The following is a 1,024-nucleotide window of genomic DNA, read 5'->3' on the forward strand; positions in this document are numbered from 1 at the left end:
TAGCAAAAAGAATAAAATAGCAAAAAGAATAAAATATAATAAAATCTAAAAACTTAGAAAAATGATAAAATGCAGCTGCTCTGTCACTTAGTAACCAACCAGCTTGCTGCAGCCTTTGGCCTAAAAAGTGACTGGAAATTAGTGCAAGTAAATGTTGAGGTTAATGATACTTTAGGAACTAAAAAAAGTCCCAAATTATGTAATTGTAGCTTTTTTTTTCTAAAATGTTTTAAAAAAAATCCAAAACCAGTCACAGCTGAAATCCAAAACCAAAACTGGACAATTAATTAGAACCACAACCAGTAAAAATGGTCTGGCGCACATCTCTACTTCTGTCTAAACTCGCCATCCAAAAGCTGCTCTACTGTTTGTGAGTTTTTGTAATGTTTTAGGTGTGAGTTGTAAACTTGCACCCTATTACTTTGCCCGAGTTGTATGTGTGCAATGGCAAAACATCTGGATGCGAGTCTTCCCACTGGGAGTTGAGATTGCAGGAAACATTCGAGTTTGCATGTTCCTGCACCATATTACATTTGCGAGTTCAGAAAAATGTGCGAGTTTAGCGCTAATCTCGCAAATTTGCCAAACACTGACCCTATTACATTTACCCCATTGTGTTCAAAGTGATGGTGGTGCTTTCTACGAACAAGGCAATTCTAGTGGGTAGTAATAGAGGTAGAATTGTTTTTACATAAAGTGGAGTCCATAAAGTCAGTGTGACATCTATTTTCAAACCGCAATCCCTTGCTTTGAATTTGATATCCTTAAATCCAGACCTGCTTAGGTGAAAAGATTTATAATATATATATATATATATATATATATATATATATATATATATATACATACACACACACATGTACAGATAGCTCCACGGTTATGTTGGCTTCTTTGCTGCGCCTAGGCACACCATGGTTTATTTACATAAACCCTTCATCTATTGTTCTCAGCTACAATACAATACAGAGAACAATACAGCAGGGGATTAAGTCATTACAGCAGGGGATTAAGGTGGTCATTCCGA

The sequence above is a fragment of the Pseudophryne corroboree genome, chromosome 5 (assembly GCF_028390025.1).
Source record: "Pseudophryne corroboree isolate aPseCor3 chromosome 5, aPseCor3.hap2, whole genome shotgun sequence".
Classification (NCBI taxonomy): domain Eukaryota; kingdom Metazoa; phylum Chordata; class Amphibia; order Anura; family Myobatrachidae; genus Pseudophryne; species Pseudophryne corroboree.